The sequence below is a fragment of the Ranitomeya variabilis genome, chromosome 3 (genome assembly GCF_051348905.1).
Source record: "Ranitomeya variabilis isolate aRanVar5 chromosome 3, aRanVar5.hap1, whole genome shotgun sequence".
Classification (NCBI taxonomy): domain Eukaryota; kingdom Metazoa; phylum Chordata; class Amphibia; order Anura; family Dendrobatidae; genus Ranitomeya; species Ranitomeya variabilis.
This window is the reverse complement of record NC_135234.1, coordinates 561,580,827-561,604,683: the sequence shown is the minus strand read 5'-3', so window position 1 is coordinate 561,604,683 and position 23,857 is coordinate 561,580,827.

The window sequence follows — 23,857 nt, the reverse complement described above, 5'->3', positions numbered from 1 at the left end:
GACGACATAGTGGTGAAAGAGCAAACGCCTGTAATAGAGTACATAGTAGATTGGTGACAACAGTAATAAGTACACAAAACTGATGGTGGTGCCTCGGGGATTTACATACTGTGGAACGCAAACCACCTTCAATATCCACACGGCCATCTTCTTCCGGTTTGCGCTCCAAGCCGCCACGTCACTTCCGGTTTTAGCGGTCCCACCCCCACATTCCCGGCGCCAATTTCGGATACTATATATTGTATGGAGGGACTCCCCCTCCTCAGACAAGCGGCGGATACCGCGTCTGAAGGCTGCACCCTCTCCCTGCAATCGGCACTGTCTTCGGTAAGGTCCTCACTTCCATTTTATTCGGCGGTACTATAGTCACTTTTCTGTACCGGTACTTATGTATATCCATGCTACCCTCTTAGCCCATAGGTGCCACTATCTACCAGAGGTATTATCATCCACGAGTTTTTAATACCGCAATTCAGGTACCACTACCAACTTTTGTTTGGCACCCTTATACCACCTCTATTGGCACATTATTCAACTATTCTGTTTATCTACTTTACAGCATATACTACTTCCCTTATTTGTGCCGCACAGGGTTTTCCTCTATGTAAGTATGATATACTAACCACTTCTCACTCACCACCAAGGCTCCTTATTTACCATTATATATCTTTTCTCCCTTGGACTTTTTGCGTTCCACCATAGACCTTTATTTATAGCCTACATCTCCTGGCTCTTGCCTGACCCCACAGGCCTACACTGGCACGGTATGTCTCAAACTACTTGTACCTGTCATGTTATACGTCCCACAGCACGACCTCCATTCTTATCACTGAGCCTAGTTATTTACTAATTGCCACTGCATGCATCTCTTCCTCATACCGCAATAGATTTTGACCTGAACTTCGAGTAAACTTTATATGTTTATTTGTTTATTATGTTTTATTGTATATACTTTCTTTATATTTTTGTACTGGCTGTACTACTTTACTTTATTCTTTATGATATTGTAGTGACTGATGAAAGTCCATGTTAGGACTGAAACGTTTCGAGTGCTACAAAATAAAAGCGTCTTTTCACGTTTACCGAAGTTGAGTGCTAGACTTTCTTTTTTGTTTATACTTACGGTTTGGGAACCTAGTCTATGCACCACATTGTGACTGTGCACACGGTGTTTTCTCATACGCTGATTCCCCTATACGTGTTGCACGTCACAAGGTCATGTCCACCCTTCCAACTTTTTCATACAACGCAGAGGAAACTGCAAATATCTTAGCTCAGTCTAAATTATCCAGCGAGTTCCTCTCCATCCCGCCACGTGAAACCCGTGGGAGGGATTTGGAGCGTGAACTCAGGTCCTCCGTTAACTTAGAGTTACACTGCACCACCCTGACAGAATATCTGAGGGTACAACGCATACCCAGAGGTTTACGGGTTCCTCTGCGCCCCACGTTATTTAAGGAATCACAAGGATTTTGCTCTAAATTTGAACACATCCTTAATAAGTGTTCTTTGGATTTAATTACTCTTACTGTTGAGCATTTACAGCGGGCGATCTCGGACAGCTCAGAAAGAATTAAGTCTATCGAAGCACAACTATCCACTACGGGAACTGCTGAGGAACTAAGTACTCTCAAAACCGAAATAGAAGATCGCATCAACCGTCATAAAAGAGACATTGAAACCAGAAAACGGAATAAATTTGCAAGGGACGCAGAAGACTACAGGAACAATAAAGTCTACCAATGGCAAGAAAATTCCTGGCGCACGAATCCACGAGGGAATCCACCAACGGCATCAGAAGTGTCTACATCGGGCTCGGACCACGAACAGGGACCCTCCACATTACCCCTTCCCTCCTCCTCTTCTTCCTCATCTTTTTTAGGTCATCGTTACCCAAGAAGAAGATGCGACGTGGACAGAAATCAAAGAAGGAACCAGGACTCAAGCCGAACCACCAGATCGAAGGTATGGAGAACTTGGTAATTAACATCTCGTCTAGGACTCTGAGTGTAGCAGAACACTCCCTGCTACAAAAGGGACTTTCCTTTTGTCCCTCATACCGCTGTCGAACCTTCGACCTGGACATGGACCTGCAGCGTTTCTTCTGTCAGATCAGACTCAAAGCACATTTTGCTGTAACTCCCCCTGTGTGTGATAATGCTGTCGCTATATGTAACCCTAAATTACTGTCTTCATCCAACCTAGGCCTACGTCAAAAGAGTCATTTCAGACCTCCACATTCCTACCATGCTGTGGAAACCTTCATTGGTTTTGTACAGGACTCTTTTGCGTCCTTTAAAAATAGTGTTGAGAAGGGTACCTTGTTTCACCCACCTAATCTGTTGGTGGAAGAGAGACATTCTCTCTCCAACCTACAAAATGATAAATCCATCATAATCAAACCAGCCGACAAGGGTGGGGCCCTGGTTATTATGGATAAGACTATGTATTTAACAGAGATCACTAGACAACTCAGCAATGGTTCTATATACCAGGTGTTGGATAAGGACCCTTCTTCCACTATTCGCCATGAGATTGAAATTGTTCTTCATAGATATTTACATCTCGGGGTTCTGGATCAAAAAACATGTAATTTTCTCACGAATCCGGACCCCATTGTTCCGGTATTCTATACGCTACCTAAAGTCCACAAAAACTTGGAGAATCCACCCGGTAGGCCCATCGTAGCCTCCACCGACTCCCTTCTATCCCCTATCGCTAGGTTCCTGGAGAAAATCCTTACCCCACTCATACAAAAGTCTAAGTCCTTTCTCTTGGACACAGGATCCTTCCTCAATCTCATCCGTGACACCCACACCATACCCACAGATGCCCTTCTAGTAACCATGGATGTTAAAGATCTTTACACCTCCATCCCCCACACTGAGGGTCTGCTATCCATACGCCGCCTCTTGGAGGACACGGATTTCCACGCTGACCAGGTGTCATTATGCATTGATCTCCTAAAAATTGTCTTAACTTGTTATTTTTTCCTCTTTCAGGAGACTTTTTATATGCAGATAAGGGGGACCGCGATGGGCTCACACGCAGCACCCCCTTACGCTAATGCCTATATGATGGACTTTGAGGAGAGTATCATTTACAGAAACTCATTATTTCAGGAAAACGTCTTAATATGGAAGCGCTATATAGATGACGTTTTCTGTATATGGCGGGGCCCCATAGACTCTCTACAGTCCTTCTTCAACACCCTCAATACCTCCTGGCCTGGCATCAGCTTCACCATGAGCTATAGTCGAGATAAAATGAATTTTCTTGACACCCTTGTCATTAAGGATCCAAATGGTTTCCTAAGTACAGACCTATACACCAAGGACACGGACCGTAACAGCCTTCTATACTTTACGAGTTTTCACCCCCCTGCTACCAAGAAGTCCATACCCAGGGCACAATTTCACAGGGTAAATCGTATTGTGTCAGACACTGGAGTAAGAGAATCCCGTCTCCAAGACATGACTAAGAAATTCAGGGCCAGGGGTTATCCCCATTCTCTTTTAGAGAATTCCATTATAGCGTCGGATAGACCCACTAAAGACACCAATAAACGAATTCCGTTTATCCATACATTCCATCCCTCTGCTTATATAATTCACAAGGCGATACGGAAACATTGACCACTTCTTTCCACTGCTTATCCTGAGGTCCCTGAATTTAGACAACCATTCATGCCATGCTTTAGACGTGCCCCAAGTCTGAGAGATACATTTGTTAAAGCCGACATAGGACCTAAAACCACAATACGGCAACGGTTTATCAATAATCCTAGGGAAGGGACCTTCCCATGCTTACATTGCGCGCAATGCAATAATGTCCTTAAAGGTGACAAAATCACGCATCCCTATTCTGGTAAGGAATTCAAGGTCCACGGATATTTCACATGTGACTCTACCTTCGTCGTATATGTTATCAAATGCCCCTGTGGACTCCTGTATATTGGAGAGACATCTCAACCAATTCGTGACAGGGTGTCCAAGCATAAATCTACAATACGCTGCCAAAACCTCTTACTGCCAATACCCCATCATTTTATTACAAAGGGACATAATATATCCCAACTTAAATTCCAAGTTCTGGAACAAGTACCACCCCTACGACGTGGTGGCAATAGGATCCTCACCATCAAAAGACGTGAGGCCTTCTGGATCCACACCCTTGACACACTGTCCCCAAAAGGTTTAAACAGGGAATATGAACTGTCTGCTTTTACGTGAAATTGTACAACTATCTATGCTGATTTAACTTGTTCACAGTGACATCATTATATGTACTGTTCCCTAACTCATGTTCTTGTTCCTTTTAGAATCGTCTCTACTAAACTGAATAAAGGGGCATGTAATCACCATCACCTACGATCCTGCCACTCCACTATGGATCTGACACGTCTCACAGATAATCTGCCACATTTTCTCTCTGAGGCACCACCATCAGTTTTGTGTACTTATTACTGTTGTCACCAATCTACTATGTACTCTATTACAGGCATTTGCTCTTTCACCACTATGTCGTCCCAACATTACGCTCCTAGCGTTCCACCTATATGCCACAACATCCTATGTTTTCATCTGCTGTACAGAGTGCCCGCACGTAGCTTGATCTCGGACTGTTGTGCGTGCTGTCCTCCCTTCTCCACCCCTCCAGCGGGGATTTACATACTGTGGAACGCAAACCACCTTCAATATCCACACGGCCATCTTCTTCCGGTTTGCGCTCCAAGCCGCCACGTCACTTCCGGTTTTAGCGGTCCCACCCCCACATTCCCGGCGCCAATTTCAGATACTATATATTGTATGGAGGGACTCCCCCTCCTCAGACAAGCGGCGGATACCGCGTCTGAAGGCTGCACCCTCTCCCTGCAATCGGCACTGTCTTTGGTAAGGTCCTCACTTCCATTTTATTCGGCGGTACTATAGTCACTTTTCTGTACCGGTACTTATGTATATCCATGCTACCCTCTTAGCCCATAGGTGCCACTATCTACCAGAGGTATTATCATCCACGAGTTTTTATTACCGCAATTCAGGTACCACTACCAACTTTTGTTTGGCACCCTTATACCACCTCTATTGGCACATTATACAACTATTCTGTTTATCTACTTTACAGCATATACTACTTCCCTTATTTGTGCCGCACAGGGTTTTCCTCTATGTAAGTATGATATACTAACCACTTCTCACTCACCACCAAGGCTCCTTATTTACCATTATATATCTTTTCTCCCTTGGACTTTTTGCGTTCCACCATAGACCTTTATTTATAGCCTACATCTCCTGGCTCTTGCCTGACCCCACAGGCCTACACTGGCACGGTATGTCTCAAACTACTTGTACCTGTCATGTTATTCCTCCCACAGCACGACCTCCATTCTTATCACTGAGCCTAGTTATTTACTAATTGCCACTGCATGCATCTCTTCCTCATACCGCAATAGATTTTGACCTGAACTTCGAGTAAACTTTATATGTTTATTTGTTTATTATGTTTTATTGTATATACTTTCTTTATATTTTTGTACTGGCTGTACTACTTTACTTTATTCTTTATGATATTGTAGTGACTGATGAAAGTCCATGTTAGGACTGAAACGTTTCGAGTGCTACAAAATAAAAGCGTCTTTTCACGTTTACCGAAGTTGAGTGCTAGACTTTCTTTTTTGTTTATACTTACGGTTTGGGAACCTAGTCTATGCACCACATTGTGACTGTGCACACGGTGTTTTCTCATATTAAGAGTTCATAGACACCAAACATGTCTAGGTTCTTTTCTAATTAAGTGGTGAAAAGAAAATCCAAACAAAAAAAAAAAAAGTGCCATTTTCCAAGACTTATAGTGTTTCCATTTTTGAGGATTTGGGGCCGGTTGCAGGCTTATTTTTTGTGCGCCGAGCTGACAATTATTGCTACAAGTTTGGTATAGATATAATTTTGATCGCCCAGTATTGCATGTTTCTCCAATGCAGCAGTGACCAAAAAAAGTGATTCAGTTGTTTTGAATTATTTTCTCATTATGCCATTTACAGATCAGGTTCATTCTTTTTTTAATAGATCGGGAGGTTCTGAAAGCGGCGATATCAGATATGTGTTTGGTTGTTGTTTTTTTTATTGTTATATTTTTAATGGGGCAAAAGGGCATAATATGAACTTTTATATTAGGTTTTTAAAAATATTAAAAAATATATATTTTAACTTTTTCTATGCTTTAATAGTCTCTTTGGACAACTGCAGCTTCTAGTCTCCCAATCAGGTCTGCTAAACATAGGCGATGATCAGATCGACTGTATGTAGCAGAAAAGCTCACTTGTTTGAGCTCCGAACACTGGGTGGTGCTCAAAGCAATACCGCACTGACAACCATAGAGGTCACTGCCATCTCATTGGTGACCCATGATCACGTGACGGGGTAACCGATGGGCAGGATTTCCGGAGCACCTGAGTTGAATGCTGCTGTCAGAGATTGACAGTGGCATTTAACAGGTTAACATCTAGGGGTGGATTGCAATTCTACCCACGCTGTTAGAGGCACATGTCAGCTGTTCAAAAAAGGAAAGGCTCAGTGCCGAAGCCCATCTTAAAGGGAACCTGTCACCAGAATATGGCAGGACCGGTTTTCGGTCATATGGGTGGGGTTTTCGGGTGTTTGATTCACCCTTTCCTTACCCGCTGGCTGTATGCTGGCCGCAATATTGGATTGAAGTTCATGCTCTGTCCTCCGTAGTACACGCCTGCATAAGGCAATCTTGCCTTGCGCACGCGCAGTATGCTTTGCCCCAACTGCAGGCAAAGCTGAAAAGCATTAGTGCGCATGCGCCGGCGCACTATGTCGCGGAACACAGCGAAATACTTCCGGGACATAGTGCGCAGCGCATGCACACTAATGCTTTTCGGCTTTGCCTGCGGTTGGGCAAAGCATACTGCGCGTGCGCAAGGCAAGATTGCCTTGTGCAGGCGTGTATTACGGAGGACAGAGCATGAACTTCAATCCAATATTGCGGCCAGCTTACAGCCAGCGGGTAAGGAAAGGGTGAATAAAACACCCAAAAACCCCACCCATATGACCGAAAACCGGTCCCACCAAATTCTGCTGACAGGTTCCCTTTAAAGGGGGGGATTCCGACATGGGCGTATTATTACGCCCAACATCAGAAAGGGGTTAATAATTGATAAAGTCTTTGAAGCAATGTATTATTAGGGAATAACCCACTACTACATTTTTTGCATATTAAACTTTATTTTTTATTTTCTGGAGATTTGTTTTATAATTTTCAACTTCATTATATGTGTTAAAAAAAAAATAAATATATAAAATAATGAAGCATTGCAATTTTAAAACTGAACTAATAGAGTAATATTTCCTGTTTTGATAACATCACTTCTTAGGGCTTATACCCATTTGCGAGAAAAACGGACGAGTACAATCTGAGAAAAAATCAGATTGCACTTGGACCAATGTTATTCAATGGGTGACATCTCATCTGCAATTTTTTTTTTCTCAGCCAAAATTGGACTGAGAAAAAAATTGCAGCAAGCTGCGATTTGCTGCATATCTCGGCTGAAACTTACCAATACAAGTCAATGGGTGTGAGAAAAACACGGACAGCATACGGACCATCCATATGACGTCCTTTTTTTTTTACGGAACGCACTACCTAAAATTTGAAAAAAAAAACATGACAGGAAGTGACACTCAGGGAAGTCTTGTGAGGGATGGTTGAAAATTCAGTCACAGAAAGAATTCCATGAGACCCACCTCCATGGAGTTAAGTTGTGTGATTATTTTGCCATGTCACGTACAATTAATGTCGAGATGCTGTTGGCACTAGTTAAAGATAAGCCTGAACTGTGGGATCCATGAGACTCCAACAATCAAAACAGAAATCTAAGGGATGCATCGTGGACATATATATGTCGGCAATTGTTTCCGAATTATGCCAAAAGTGCCCCAGATGTGCAGCTGGATTGAGTAAGTTTGAATTTTTTTTTTTCCTATATACAGAAGATTTTTTTACAAGAACCTTGTTTTAGTGTACATTTATATTTAACACATAAAACAAGTCACTTTTGCAACTTTTAAAGTGCCATTATTTTATTAACTGTAGTATAAAATGTTTATTCTTTACACCCAGACAAAAATTCTTTACAAAACACCCTTGTATCATGTGTAGGGTAGTACACATGTACGTAGTAGTTTTTCACTCTCTACTTGTTCCCATACTGTTCGCTTGCCTGCTTCATTTGCCATTCTGCCATTTTATTTTTTAATACCTTGCTGTTTGATTGATGAATGCAAGCTATTGGTACAATTGTTACCATCCACCTTTATTATGTTCTCTGTTTTATCAATCAATCTTAGCTTGCTTGCAGGACACTCTGTCCTAATTTTTTTTTGTAAAATTTAGTATTTTTATTGTGTGATGTATTTTAATGTGTGGCCAAGTTTTCTCTATAATGTAATTTTTTGGGGGGTTTATGTAACTTTCAGTTTTTAATATGTCCCTACCTTTTTTTTTTTGTTTTGGTGAATGATATGCAACATAGTTGGCGAATCTGTCTGGATCAGTACAGGAGGGAGCGGCAGAATCACCAGAAAAGTGGTTCAGGAGATGGGGGAAAAAAAGGCCATATATATACATGAGCCATCTGAATTTTTTGGCACCAGTTATGGATTTAAGACCGTAAGAACACTGGTTTTGTCAAACTGTATTTTGTTTAAATCATTTAACACATATAAAACATTTTGTCTGTTTTATAGAACGGAATCTAACTTAACAGAAGCTGACCCAGCCTCTGAGGTGGAGCCTGTTCAGTCCTAAATCAAAGCACCAGTAACAGCAGATGAGGATGCTCCTGGCCCATCTGTGGGGGTGGAGCCTATTCCTGCATCCCAAGCTCAGCTTCCGACCGATCAAGAGGAGCATGAAAGAAGCAGCAGCCCAACCCTGGCCCTTGATATCTCCCCCAAGCGACTGGATAAAGAAGGACAGAGCAGCAAAGTGAAGCTAACTGACGTAAGGTTGACAGTCATGTGTTTGACTACATTTCACTCTGAATATCTGACGATCGTGAAGATGGATTTGGTCGAAGTTTGGTGCAGCACCTAAGGCTAAGTCCTCAACACTTATGGCTGCCCAATAAAGCTGCCATATTGCACCTTATTAATGGTGCCATCCTGCCAAATAACCCGCAACCCATCTTTGCATGTGTAGAAAGAAGGGCTCAAACACAAAATATTTCACAAATATTAGCCAGCACTGTTTCCACACCAGCACCATTATCACCAGCCTCCATACATCCTCCTTCATCCACTGATCAACATAAGCAGATAGTCCAAAGTGAAACCATTGGTCAACACATTGACAGAGGTCATCTCACAAACATTAACCATCCGCATCCCCATGAACATCATCAAGTCCATGGCCACCACACATTGATGCATCCACATAGTAACCCACAAGTGCATCCATCATCTGCTCCAACATACTTTTATAGTGATCGGTACTACCATGGACCACAAGCAAGCTTTTCAGATGTTTATGGCCATGGTGAAGGTTGGCATCAAGGACCAAAACAGCCAGGGCCTTTTGGCCATCTCAGACCAAGAGCATTATGGCATTCTGAAAATGCTCCTGGTTGGGCACATGGACCACAGGAAGCATATAGCCACAGTCAGGAAGCCATCAACCCACCTCTTTTCCCCACCCAGGCACACAATGTCCCTTTGACTCCAACCACACAACAACCATCCCAAACCCAAACATCACAAACATCAACCTCACCCGCCACATCCCAACATTAATTTTTTGATTTATAATGTTTGGTATTGCTTTAATACCAAAAGCATTGCCAACTTTGGCTAGTTCTTAGTTATGCTAAAATGAAGGCTGTTTTTTGTTTGTTACTCAAATTTAAGTTTGTTTGTTTATCAAAACTTGTGAGTTTTTTTTACAGAAATCTTAGGCTGCTTTCCCACATCAGTCTTTTGCCAGCAGTCACAATCTTGCAAATTTTGAAAAAAAAACGGATCCAGCCAAAGTTTCCCTCGGTTCCGTTTTTTTTTTCTCATAGACTTGTATTAGCGACGGATTGTGACAGATGGCCTCACTTTTCATCCGTTTTTTGCTGCATCTGTTGAAAATTATTTTTCCGGCAGCCGGAGAAAATGGACATAGTAACATTTTTTGTGCCTGTCGAAAAAACGGATCTGTCGCCATCTGTTGTTTGCTAGAATGGAACCCTATGGTGCCTGATCCATCAAATGATCGAATCCAGCGACGGATTCAGTTTTTTTTAACTGAGCATGCTCTGATTTTTTTTTTTTTAAGGATCCAATTAGCTGGATCAGCTAGTCAGATCCGTCAAAACACAATGTATCCTTCACATCAGTTTTTCACAATCTGTGATGAATCCTTTTTTTCAACATTCAACAGATTTGACTGATGGCAAAAAAAACTGATGTGTGAAAGCAGCCTTAGGCATTGTGGGCAACCATAACAAGTAACACATAGTATGATAATCTTAATCAACATATCCAATACAAAAAATTATGCAAAATATCATGGGACAACATTTTCTTGCCAGGGTATGGCTTCCTCAGGTGTTGGAAAATAATCAGCAAAAAGTTCTCGAACTCTGAGATCTGAAAGTTGACTTCCTCTGGGCAAAGCCTGTGAAATTTGGCCTTGATTGTTTGGCAATCCACCAACGGCATCCTCAGACACACGAAAATCGTGTTGACGTGTAAAATTATGCTAGATTACACAGGCCTTAATTACAATGTTAAAATTTTGCTTGCATAACTGGAGGTCACTGAGCAATACCCTCCATTTTGTGGTCAAAGTGCCAAAGGCGCATTCAGCAAGACACCTTGCCCAAGTTAGTCTATAATTAAATATGCTTTATATCAAGTAAACTTGTGCATATCTTCAATAGGAGGTGCCCAGGTAGGTTCCAACACCTTAATCATACATAATAAAAACCTGGCACTCAACTTATATATAGGCGGTTTATTATTCAAGTAACAAAACGTTTCGGTCACCAATTTGACCTTCATCAGTTACTGTAAGCATAATATGACAACACTCAGTGAAAAGAAGACAGTGTAAAATAACAAAGAAAAATAAATAAAGTATATACAAAATTCAATTCCCAATAGATCAATAGTATGGCATGGTAATGAAGGTACAGCAAAAAAAAGGTACAGAAAAAAAGATCTTGGCACAATATTGGTGGAGAGAGAGGGAGGGTGGTAAAGTAGTGGAGGAGGGGTCACATACCGTATTGTAGATTGTGGTGAGGAAAATGTGCCAGAATAGGCAAGCCATGATAAGTTTCTGTAATATAGGGGTAACAATATATAAATAAAGAGCCAAGTGGCGTGATGTCATATATATGGAAATGGGAACATACCCTTGGTTTATAGGAAGAAGTGTTGTATGGATTTTAGTTATAACAGCCTTATGGATAAAAAGCATTGGTGGTTAAGTGTAGGCACCTGTTGTGAACTGTGTTTCTGGGCTCCCTCTGGTGGTCACTAACGGTATTGTGTTAGGTATGTCTTGTTGCAGGCCTGAGCTCCAGCTGTGTTGTAAAGCAGCGGGTGTTTCCTATTTGAGTCTCCTCTGGACTCAGTCTCTTGCCTGGCATCGTTGTATCCAGACCTATTTGGTCTCCTCCGGATTCCTTTCAGTCTGCCTCATGCAAGAAAAGCTAAGTCTGTTTTGTACAATTTGGATCGTTTGCATTATTCAGTGTTTTTGTCCAGCTTGCTTTACATTTGATTTTTGACTCGCTGGAAGCTCTAAGGGGCTGATATGCTCCCTCCACACCGTCAGTCGGTGTGGGGGTTCTTGAATGTTCAGCGTGGATGTTTTGTAGGGTTTTCTGCTAACCGCATAGTCCACTATCTATTTTCTGCTATCTAGACTATTGGGCCTCACTTTGCTGAATCTAGTTCATCTCTACGTTTGTGTTTTCCTCTTGCCTCACCGTTATTATTTGTTGGGGGCTTTCTATATCTTTGGGGTTCAATTTCTCTGGAGGCAAGCGAGGTCTTATTTTTTCCCTCTAGGGGTAGTCAGTTCTCCGGCTGGCTCGAGACGTCTAGAACCAACGTAGGCACGTTCACCGGCTACTTTTAGTTGTTTGTGTCAGGATCAGGTATGCGGTTAGCCCAGTTTCCACCTCCCTAGAGCAGTATTTATATTTTTGCTATCTTGCCGGAATATCAGAGATCCTCTGCCATTGGGATCATAACAGAATGCCAGGCCAAAAGAAAATGTTTAATGCATCGCAGAAGCGGGATTAAAAAGAAGTTCTGAGTTTTTTTGTTTTTTTTTTTGCTGCAGTTTGCCTAGCTTCTTCCATCCCCTTTTTCTCTGAGTGGCTAAACTCTGCTGCAGATATGAATGTCCAGACTTTGACTTCTAGTGTGGATCAGCTTGCTGCTAGGGTGAAAAGCATTCAGGATTTTGTTATCCATAGCCCTATGTCTGAACAAAAAATACCTATTCCTGAGCCGTTTTTTGGAGATAGATCCAAATTCCTGAATTTTAGGAATAATTGTAAATTGTTTCTGTCTCTGAAACCTCGTTCCTCTGGTGATTCTGCTCAGCAAGTTAAGATTGTTATTTCCTTCTTGCGCGTCGACCCTCAGGATTGGGCCTTCTCTCTGGCGCCAGGAGATGCATTGGTGAATGTTGATGCGTTTTTTCTGGCACTTGGTTTGCTTTATGAGGAGCCTAATCTTGAAAATCAGGCTGAAAAAATGTTGCTGGTTATCTCTCAGGGTCAGGACGAAGCTGAGGTATATTGCCAAAAATTTTGGAAATGGTCCGTGCTTACTCAATGGAATGAGTGTGCACTGGCCGCAAATTTCAGAAATGGTCTTTCTGAAGCCATTAAAGATGTGATGGTGGGGTTTCCTATCCCTACAGGTCTAAATGATTCAATGGCTCTATCCATTCAAATTGATCGACGTTTGCGGGAGCGCAAATCTGATAATCCTTTGGCGGTGCTGTCTGAACGGTCACCTGATTCTATGCAATGTGACAGAATTCTGACCAGAGCCGAGCGACAAAATCATAGACGTCAAAATGGGTTGTGCTTCTACTGTGGTGATTCAACACATGTTATCTCAGCATGCTATAAACATTTAAAGAAAAAAGTTAATCCTGTCGCCATTGGTACTTTTCAGCCTAAGTTTATTTTGTCTGTGACTTTAATTTGTTCATTATCTTCTTACTCAGTTATGGCTTTTGTGGATTCTGGTGCTGCTTTAAGTCTGATGGATTTGTCGTTTGCCAAGCGCTGCGGTTTTGTCCTGGAGCCTTTGGAAAATCCTATTCCTCTTAGAGGAATTGATTCTACGCCATTGGCAGAGAATAAACCTCAGTATTGGACGCAGGTGACCATGTGCATGACTCCTGTACATCAGGAGGTGATTCGTTTTTTGGTACTGCATAAAATGCATGATGTTGTCGTTTTGGGTCTGCCATGGTTACAGGCCCATAATCCAGTTTTAGATTGGAAAGCTATGACTGTGTCTAGTTGGGGGTGTCAGGGGATTCATGGCGATTCTCCATTGGTGTCTATTGCTTCTTCTACTCCTTCTGAGATCCCTGAGTTTTTGTCAGACTTTCAGGATGTATTTAATGAGGCCAGGTCCAGTGCCCTTCCTCCTCATAGGGACTGTGATTGTGCTATAGATTTGATTCCTGGTAGTAAGTTCCCTAAGGAACGACTCTTTAATTTATCTGTGCCAGAGCATGCCGCGATGCGGAGTTATATAAAGGAGTCTTTGGAGAAGGGACATATTCGCCCATCCTCGTCCCCTCTTGGTGCAGGATTCTTTTTTGTGGGCAAGAAAGACGGGTCTCTGAGACCTTGTATTGATTATCGTCTTCTGAATAAGATCACTGTTAAATTTCAGTATCCTTTGCCATTGTTGTCTGATTTGTTTGCTCGGATTAAGGGATCCAGTTGGTTCACCAAGATAGATCTTCGTGGTGCGTATAACCTTGTGCACATAAAGCAGGGAGATGAATGGAAAACGGCATTTAATACGCCTGAGGGTCATTTTGAGTACCTGGTGATGCCATTCGGATTATCTAATGCTCCTTCTGTGTTTCAGTCCTTCATGCATGACATCTTCCAGAAATATCTGGATAAATTTATGATTGTTTATCTGGATGATATTTTGTTTTTTTTCTGATGATTGGGAGTCCCATGTGAACCAGGTCAGGATGGTGTTTCAGGTTCTGCGTGATAATGCTTTGTTTGTGAAGGGCTCAAAATGTATCTTTGGGGTACAGAAGGTTTCTTTTTTGGGTTTTATTTTTTCCCCTTCTACTGTGGAGATGGACCCAGTTAAGGTCCGTGCCATTCATGACTGGACTCAGCCCACGTCTGTTAAGAGCCTGCAGAAGTTCTTGGGCTTTGCTAATTTTTACCGTCGTTTTATCGCTAATTTCTCCAGCGTGGTTAAACCTTTGACGGATATGACCAAGAAGGGTTCTGATGTTGCGAATTGGTCTCCTGCGGCCGTGGAGGCCTTTCGGGAGCTGAAGCGTCGGTTTACTTCAGCACCAGTCTTGTGCCAGCCGGATGTCTCTCTTAACTTCCAGGTTGAAGTTGATGCTTCTGAAATTGGTGCAGGGGCTGTTTTGTCGCAAAAAAGTTCTGATGGCTCCGTGATGAAGCCATGCGCCTTCTTTTCAAGGAAATTTTCGCCTGCTGAGCGGAACTACGATGTTGGTAATCGGGAGTTGTTGGCCATGAAGTGGGCATTTGAGGAGTGGCGACATTGGCTCGAGGGAGCTAGACATCGTGTGGTGGTCTTGACTGATCATAAAAATCTGATTTACCTCGAGTCTGCCAAGCGCCTGAATCCTAGACAGGCCCGTTGGTCTTTCTTTTTCTCCCATTTTGACTTTGTGGTCTCGTACCTGCCTGGTTCGAAGAACGTGAAGGCTGATGCACTTTCTAGGAGTTTTGTGCCTGATTCTCCGGGAGTCTCTGAGCCGGCTGGTATTCTCAGAGAGGGAGTAATTTTGTCTGCCATTTCCCCAGATTTGCGACGAGGGCTGCAAAAATTTCAGGCTGATAGGCCTGATCGTTGTCCACCAGAGAGATTGTTTGTCCCTGATGGATGGACCAACAGAGTTATTTCTGAGGTTCATTCTTCGGTGTTGGCGGGACATCCTGGGATTTTCGGTACCAGAGATTTGGTGGCCAGGTCCTTTTGGTGGCCTTCCTTGTCGCGGGATGTGCGTTCTTTTGTGCAGTCCTGTGGGATTTGTGCTCGGGCTAAGCCTTGCTGTTCTCGTGCCAGCGGGTTGCTTTTGCCCTTGCCTATCCCAAAGAGGCCTTGGACGCACATTTCCATGGATTTCATTTCGGATCTTCCGGTGTCTCGGAAGATGTCTGTCATCTGGGTGGTGTGCGATCGTTTTTCTAAAATGGTCCATTTGGTGCCCTTGCCTAAGTTGCCTTCCTCCTCTGATTTGGTTCCTTTGTTCTTTCAGAATGTGGTTCGTTTGCATGGCATCCCTGAGAATATTGTATCTGACAGAGGATCCCAGTTTGTGTCCAGATTCTGGCGATCCTTTTGTGCTAAGATGGGTATTGATTTGTCTTTTTCGTCGGCTTTTCATCCTCAGACTAATGGCCAGACCGAGCGAACTAATCAGACGTTAGAGACTTATTTGAGATGTTTTGTTTCTGCTGATCAGGACGACTGGGTTACCTTTTTGCCACTGGCCGAGTTTGCCCTTAATAATCGGGCTAGTTCTGCCACCTTGGTTTCACCCTTTTTCTGCAACTCTGGTTTTCATCCTCGTTTCTCCTCGGGTCAGGTTGAACCTTCTGACTGTCCTGGGGTTGATTCTGTGGTGGATAGGTTGCAGCGGATTTGGAACCATGTGGTGGACAATTTGAAATTGTCACAAGACAAGGCCCAGCGGTTTGCCAACCGCCGCCGCGGTGTGGGTCCCCGACTTCGTGTTGGGGATTTGGTTTGGTTGTCTTCTTGGCATGTTCCTTTCAAAGTCTCCTCTCCTAAGTTCAAGCCTCGCTTTATCGGTCCTTATAAGATTTTGGAAATCCTTAACCCGGTGTCTTTTCGCTTGGACCTTCCAGCGTCTTTTGCTATTCATAATGTGTTCCATAGGTCCTTGTTGCGGCAGTACGTGGTGCCTATGGTTCCTGCTGTTGAGCCTCCTGCCCCGGTTTTGGTTGAGGGCGAGTTGGAGTACGTGGTGGAGAAGATTCTGGATTATCGTATCTCTAGACAGAAACTCCAGTATTTAGTTAAGTGGAAAGGCTATGGTCAGGAGAATAATTCCTGGGTTGTCGCCTCTGATGTTCATGCGGCTGATTTGGTTCATGCCTTTCACGCTGCTCATCCTGATCGCCCTGGGGGTCTTGGTGAGGGTTCGGTGACCCCTCCTCAAGGGGGGGTACTGTTGTGAACTGTGTTTCTGGGCTCCCTCTGGTGGTCACTAACGGTATTGTGTTAGGTATGTCTTGTTGCAGGCCTGAGCTCCAGCTGTGTCGTTAAGCAGCGGGTGTTTCCTATTTGAGTCTCCTCTGGACTCAGTCTCTTGCCTGGCATCGTTGTATCCAGACCTATTTGGTCTCCTCCGGATTCCTTTCAGTCTGCCTCATGCAAGAAAAGCTAAGTCTGTTTTGTACAATTTGGATCGTTTGCATTATTCAGTGTTTTTGTCCAGCTTGCTTTACATTTGATTTTTGACTCGCTGGAAGCTCTAGGGGGCTGATATTCTCCCTCCACACCGTCAGTCGGTGTGGGGGTTCTTGAATGTTCAGCGTGGATGTTTTGTAGGGTTTTCTGCTAACCGCATAGTCCACTATCTATTTTCTGCTATCTAGACTATTGGGCCTCACTTTGCTGAATCTAGTTCATCTCTACGTTTGTGTTTTCCTCTTGCCTCACCGTTATTATTTGTTGGGGGCTTTCTATATCTTTGGGGTTCAATTTCTCTGGAGGCAAGCGAGGTCTTATTTTTTCCCTCTAGGGGTAGTCAGTTCTCCAGCTGGCTCGAGACGTCTAGAACCAACGTAGGCACGTTCACCGGCTACTTTTAGTTGTTTGTGTCAGGATCAGGTATGCGGTTAGCCCAGTTTCCACCTCCCTAGAGCAGTATTTATATTTTTGCTATCTTGCCGGAATATCAGAGATCCTCTGCCATTGGGATCATAACAGGCACCTACTGGTAAATCAGAACGCAAGTATAGAGACATCTTACCAAATGTGTGGTGCTGCAGACAAGGTGTCCACCGCTTGTCTGGCGCCCGGTGTGAAGCTGCGTGTGTTACATGCACCTGGAGAAGCGGCTGGAAAAGACCGGGTCTCGCCGACCGGAAGTGGGTGGGTCTGGCATTGTGCAATGTTACCTGGGACCGGAAGTGACATCACCAATATGGTGGTGCTTTCCAAAGAGCAGCGCTTGCGTTCCACTCATGATAAGTGCTATGTGGCTATTATAGGGTATGTGATAGGTGCTTACACTACACATTTGTTTATTCTTAGCTTGTCAGAATTTTGGAAAAATTTTGATTACATAGTTACATAGTTATTAAGGTTGAAGGAAGACTTTAAGTCCATCTAGTTCAACCCATAGCCTAACCTAACATGCCCTAACATGTTGTTCCAGAGGAAGGCAAAAAAATCCATGTGGCAAAGAGTAAGCTCCAACACAGGGGAAAAAATTCCTTCCCGACTCCACATACGGCAATCAGACTAGTTCCCTGGATCAACGCCCTATCAAGGAAACTAGTGTATATACCCTGTAACATTATACTTTTCCAGAAAGGCATCCAGTCCCCTCTTAAATTTTAGTAATGAATCACTCATTACTAGTGTTGAGCATTCCGATACCGCAAGTATCGGGTATCGGCCGATATTTGCTGTATCGGAATTCCGATACCGAGATCCGATACTTTTGTGGTATCGGGTATCGGTATCAAAACAACATTAATGTGTAAAAGAAAGAATTAAAATAAAAAATATTGCTATACTCACCTCTCCGAAGCAGCCTGGACCTCACCGAGGGAACCGGCAGCGTTCTTTGCTTAAAATGCGCGCGTTTCCTTCCTTCCGTGACGTCACGGCTTGTGATTGGTCGCGTGCCGCCCATGTGGCCGCGACGCGACCAATCACAGCAAGCCGTGACGTAATTTTCAGGTCCTTCTAGGCATTCAGTATTTTAAAATTACGTTCCGGCTTTGTGATTGGTCGTGTCGCGGTCACATGGGCGACGCGACCAATCACAAGCCGTGACGTCACAGGAGGCAGGAAACATGCACATTTTTAAAATTACGTCACGGCTTGTGATTGGTCGCGTCGCCCATGTGGCCGCGACGCAACCAATCACAGCAAGCCGTGACATAATTTCAGGTCCTTCAGGATTTTAAAATTACGTTCTGGCTTGTGATTGGTCGTGTCGCGGCCACATGGGCGACGCGACCAATCACAAGCCGGGACGTCACGGGAGGCAGGACACGCGCGCATTTTAAAATGTGCGCGTGTCCAGCCTCCCGTGACGTCACGGCTTGTGATTGGTCGCGTCGCCCATGTGACCGCGACGCGACCAATCACAAGCCAGAACGTAATTTTAAAATCCTGAAGGACCTGAAATTATGTCACGGCTTGCTGTGATTGGTCGCGTCGCGGCCACATGGGCGGCACGCGACCAATCACAAGCCGGGACTTCACGTAAGGAAGTAAACGCGCAAATTTTAAGCAAAGAATGCTGCTGGTTCCCTCAGTGAGGTGAGTATAGCAATATTTTTTATTTTAATTCTTTCTTTTACACATTAATATGGATCCCAGGGCCTGAAGGAGAGTTTCTTCTCCTTCAGACCCTGGGAACCATCAGGGATACCGTCCGATACTTGAGTCCCATTGACTTGTATTGGTATCGTGTATCGGTATCGGATTGGATCCGATACTTTGCCGGTATCGGCCGATACTTTCCGATACCGATACTTTCAAGTATCGGACGGTATCGCTCAACACTACTCATTACAACTTCATACGGCAGAGAGTTCCATAGTCTCACTGCTCTTACAGTAAAGAATCCGCATCTGTTATTATGCTTAAACCTTCTTTCCTCCAGACGTAGAGGATGCCCCCTTGTCCCTGTCTCAGGTCTATGATTAAAAAGATCATCAGAAAGGTCTTTGTACTGTCCCCTCATATATTGATTATTTGCTTCATGTTCTTAAACCATTATTTAGAAAACTGCAGCAAACATGTAAGACATAGTAATATTACTAATAGGTGAAAAGTGTATTTCAATGTATATTAACTGCTCAATGTGGATTACCAATAAGTATCTTTGTTTTAATATTACTAAAATTTATGACTATAATAACTGAGATGTATAGATTCCAGATGTATGTGTTTACTTTTAAGATAACAGTCAAAAGGTATTGTATGTAATGTATTTCTATAATGGGGACTAGCATTGTACGCATTACTTTTATGAACTCTAAAAACAAATACATTATCTCTACCATTTTTATCAAACAAATATTGTACATATGTAATTGTTTACGTTTGTGAAATATTGATTTTTTATTAAAGTTAGCTATCATTTTAACTTTTTTTTTATATGCAGATCAAAGGGGGGCACCCATCGGTCCTTAACCCCTTCATGACCCAGCCTATTTTGGCCTTAATGACCTTGCCGTTTTTTGAAATTCTGACCAGTGTCCCTTTATGAGGTAATAACTCAGGAACGCTTCAACGGATCCTAGCGATTCTGAGATTGTTTTTTCGTGACATATTGGGCTTCATGTTAGTGGTAAATTTAGGTCGATAATTTCTGAGTTTATTTGTGAAAAAACGGAAATTTGGCAAAAAATTTGAAAATTTCGCAATTTTCACATTTTGAATTTTTATTCTGTTAAACCAGAGAGTTATGTGACACAAAATAGTTAATAAATAACGTTTCCCACATGTCTACTTTACATCAGCACAATTTTATAAACAATTTTTTTTTTTGCTAGGAAGTTATAAGGGTTAAAATTTGACCAGTGATTTCTCATTTTTACAACAAAATTTACAAAACCATTTATTTTAGGGACCACCTCACATTTGCAGTCATTTTGAGGGTTCTATATGGCTGAAAATACCCAAAAGTGACACCATTCTAAAAACTGCACCCCTCAAGGTGCTCAAAACCACATTCAAGAAGTTTATTAACCCTTCAGGTGTTTCACAGCAGCAGAAGCAACATGGAAGTAAAAAATGAACATTTAACTTTTTAGTCACAAAAATGATCTTTTAGCAACAATTTTTTTATTTTCCCAAGGGTAAAAGGAGAAACTGGACCAGGAACGTTGTTGTCCTATTTGTCCTGAGTATGCTGATACCTCACATGTGGGGGTAAACCACTGTTTGGGCACATGGTAAGGCTCGGAAGGGATGGAGCGCCATTTGACTTTTTGAATGAAAAATTATCTCCATCGTTAGCGGACACCATGCCGCGTTTGGAAAGCCCCTGTGTGCCTAAACATTGGAGCTCCTCCACAAGTGACCCCATTTTGGAAACTAGACCCCCCAAGGAACTCATCTAGAGGCATAGTGAGCACTTTAAACCCCCAGGTGCTTCACAAATTGATCCGCAAAAATGAAAAAGTACTTTTTTTTCACACAAAATTTCTTTTAGCCTCAATTCTTTCATTTTCACATGGGCAACAGGATAAAATGGATCCTAAAATTTGTTGGACAATTTCTCCTGAGTATGCCGATACCTCATATGTGGGGGTAAACCACTGTTTGGGTGCACGGGAAGGCTCGGAAGGGGAGGCGTGCCATTTGACTTTTTGAATGGAAAATTAGCTCCAATCGTTAGCGGACACCATGTCGCGTTTGGAGAGCCCCTGTGTGCCTAAACATTGGAGCTCCCCTACAAGTGACCCCATTTTGGAAACTAGACCCCCCAAGGAACTTATCTAGATGCATAGTGAGCACTTATAACCCCCAGGTGCTTCACAGAAGTTTATAACGCAGAGCCGTGAAAATAAAAAAATAATTTTTCTTTCCTCAAAAATGATTTTTAGCCCAGAATTTTTTATTTTCCCAAGGGTAATAGGAGAAATTGGACCCCAAATGTTGTTGTCCCGTTTGTCCTGAGTACGATGATACCCCATATGTGGGGGTAAACCACTGTTTGGGCGCACGGCAGGGCTGGGAAGGGAAGGCATGCCATTTGGCTTTTTGAATGGAAAATTAGCTCCAATCATTAGCGGACACCATGTCGCGTTTGGAGAGCCCCTGTGTGCCTAAACAGTAGGAACTCCCCACAAGTGACTCCATTTTGGAAACTAGACCCCCAAGGGAACTTATCTAGATGTGTGGTGAGCACTTTGAACCCCCAGGTGCTTCACAGAAGTTTATAACGCAGAGCCGTGAAAATAATAAATGTGTTTCCTTTCCTCAAAAATATTTTTTTAGCCCAGAATTTTTTATTTTTGCAAGAGTAACAGGAGAAATTGGACCCCAAAAGTTGTTGTCCAGTTTCTCCTGAGTACGCTGATACCCCATATGTGGGGGTAAACCACTGTTTTGGCACACGTCGGGGTTCGGAAGAGAAATAGTGATGTTTTGAAATGCAGACTTTGATGGAATGCTCTGCGGGCATCAGGTTGCGTTTGCAGAGCCCCTGATGTGCCTAAACAGTAGGAACTCCCCACAAGTGACTCCATTTTGGAAACTAGACCCCCAAGGGAACTTATCTAGATGTGTGGTGAGCACTTTGAACCCCCAAGTGCTTCACAGAAGTTTATAACGCAGAGCCGTGAAAATAATAAATGTGTTTCCTTTCCTCAAAAATATTTTTTTAGCCCAGAATTTTTTATTTTTGCAAGAGTAACAGGAGAAATTGGACCCCAAAAGCTGTTGTCCAGTTTCTCCTGAGTATGCTGATACCCCATATGTGGGGGTAAACCACTGTTTGGGCACATGCCGGGGCTCGGAAGGGAAGTAGTGACGTTTTGGAATGCAGACTTTGATGGAATGGTCTGCGGGCATCATGTTACGTTTGCAGAGCCCCTGATATGCCTAAACAGTAGAAACCCCCCACAAGTGACCCCATTTTGGAATCTAGACCCCCCAAGAAACTTATCTAGATGTGTGGTGAGCACGTTCAACCCCCAAGTGCTTCACAGAAGTTTACAACGCAGAGCCGTGAAAATAAAAAATCATTTTTCTTTCCTCAAAAAAGATGTTTTAGCAAGCAATTTTTTATTTTCACAAGGGTAACAGGAGAATTTGGACCCCAATGTTTGTTGACCAGTTTGTTGTGAGTACGCTGATACCCCACATGTGGGTGTAAACCACTGTTTGGGCGCACGTCAGGGCTCGGAAGGGAAGTAGTGACATTTGAAATGCAGACTTTGATGGAATGGTCTGCGGGCGTCCCATTGCATTTGCAGAGCCCCTGATGTGCCTAAACAGTAGAAACACCCAACAAGTGACCCCATTTTGGAAACTAGACCCCCGAAGGAACTTATCTAGATGTGTGGTGAGCACTTTCAACCCCCAAGTGCTTCACAGAAGTTTATAACGCAGAGCCGTGAAAATAAAAAATAATTGTTCTTTCCTCAAAAATTATGTTTTAGCAAGTAATTTTTTATTTTTGCAAGGGTAACAGGAGAAATTGGACCCCAACAGTTGTTGCCCAGTTTGTCCTGAGTACGCTGGTACCCCAAATGTGGGGGTAAACCACTGTTTGGGCGCACGTCGGGGCTTGGAAGGGCGGGAGCACCATTTGACTTTTTGAACGCAAGATTGGCTGGAATCAATGGTGGCGCCATGTTGCGTTTGGAGACCCCTGATGTGCCTAAACAGTGGAAACCCCTCAATTCTAACTTCAACACTAACCCCAACACACCCCTAATCCTAATCCCAACTGTAGCCATAACCCTAATCACAACCCTAACCCCAACACACCCCTAACCACAACCCTAACCGCAACACACCCGTAACCCTAATTCCAACCCTAATCCTAACCCTAATCCCAACCGTAACCCTAATCCCAACCCTAACCACAACTGTAACCCCAACACACCCCTAACCCTATCCGTAACCCTAACCACAAGCCTAATCTTAACCCTATTTCAAACCCTAGCCCTAATTCCAACCCTAACTCTAATTCCAACCCTAACCCTAAGGCTATGTGCCCACGTTGCGGATTCGTGTGAGATTTTTCCGCACGATTTTTGAAAAATCTGCAGGTAAAAGGCACTGCGTTTTACCTGCGGATTTACAGCAGATTTCCAGTGTTTTTTTGTGCGGATTTCACCTGCGGATTCCTATTGAGGAACAGGTGTAAAATGCTGCGGAATCCGCACAAAGAATTGACATGCTGCGGAAAATACAACGCAGCGTTTCTGCACGGAATTTTCCGCACCATGGGCACAGCAGATTTGGTTTTCCTTAGGTGTACATGGTACTGTAAACCTGATGGAAAACTGCTTCGAATTTGCAGCGGCCAATCCGCTGCGGATCCGCGGCCAATCCGCTGCGGATCCGCGGCCAATCCGCTGCGGATCCGCTCCGGATCCGCTGCCAATCCGCTGCGTATCCGCGGCCAATCCGCTGCCAATCCGCTGCGGATCCGCGGCCAATCCGCTGCGGATCCGCGGCCAATCCGCTACCGATCCGCTGCGGATCCGCTGCCGATCCGCTGCGGATCCGCGGCCGATCCGCTGCGGATCCGCTGCCGATCCGCTGCGGATCCGCTGCCGATCCGCTGCGGATCCACGGCCGATCGGCTGCGGATCCGCTGCCAATCCGCTGCGGATCCGCTGTGT